Source organism: Tasmannia lanceolata, unplaced genomic scaffold, assembly GCF_043159265.1.
Source record: "Tasmannia lanceolata isolate RefF3 unplaced genomic scaffold, GAP_Taslan_0.1 ptg000013l, whole genome shotgun sequence".
NCBI lineage: Eukaryota > Viridiplantae > Streptophyta > Magnoliopsida > Canellales > Winteraceae > Tasmannia > Tasmannia lanceolata.
In genome coordinates this window covers 3,435,001-3,436,198 of record NW_027518690.1, presented here as the reverse complement: position 1 = coordinate 3,436,198, position 1,198 = coordinate 3,435,001, and positions in this window count along the sequence as shown.

The following is a 1,198-nucleotide window of genomic DNA, read 5'->3' as shown; positions in this document are numbered from 1 at the left end:
CACTTAAGCGGGACCCAGACATTTAAACGAATGGGAGGCGTTATAAAAACTTAAGCGCACCAAAAAAATTGTGAGCTTAAGCGCACCAACAGTTTTCTCATATATATATATATATATATATATATATATATATATATATATATATATATATATATATATATATATATGAGGAAAATGATTGTGAGCTTGAAGCTCATATAGCTTATATGAGCTTGAGGGCCCAAACACATGTGGGCCAACATTGTTAGGATGATCCAAAGCATTCATTTGAAAGGCCTTTACATAGATAGGGTGTGTATAAAAAATCAGCTCCATAGGATCATCCTAACCCATCCAAAAGTGGAGGGCAAAATGGACAGACACCGTTTGCCACAAATCTGCCCATTTTTGCCCTCCGCTTTTGGAGTGGTTAGGATGATCCAATAGAGCTGATTTTTGGTACACACCCTATCTATGATGGGGCCTTGCGAATGAATGGTTTGGATTACCACAAAAAATGTGGGATCCATGTGTTTGGGCCCTCAAGCTCATATAAGCTATATGAACTTCAAGCTCACAATCATTTTCCTCTATATATATATATATATATATATATATATATATATATATATAGAGAGAGAGAGAGAGAGAGAGAGAGAGAGAGAGAGATCACCAGAGATTACCACTAAGTACTGTTTATTTTTTTAAAATGTTAATAAGATAACTCAAAAGTAAAAATCTGGTGATTTGGTCGACCTAGCTGTTATACCTTAATGGTCTTGACTGCTGGTTTATTGATAATTTTTAGTTGCCTCTCAATCTCCAAATCTTCTTCTTTCGACAGACTTATGCTCCCTCTTCCTTCCACTCCATTGCCACTGTTTCCAAGAGAAAGTAGTACAAAAAGTAGCAAAAACATTTCCTTCAAACCCATAGCCCCAACCGTTAAGAGACTCCTCTCTTAAATCCTCGTAAAATAAAATTCCCCACCTCCTTTTATACAGCAAGAATTCCTTGTAGATTTAAGGAAAAAAATCCCCCAATCTTTAAGAAGAGATTCGCAATTACTAAAACTTCCTAGGAGAGGATAAAAAAAGGAAGGAGTGATCCAGGAAGATAACAACAAAACTAAAAAGGAAAGAGAGTAGTGCACATGATAACAACAAACTAAAAAGGAAGGAGAGAATAAAAAAGGAAGGAGTGCAAGATATGAAGAAAC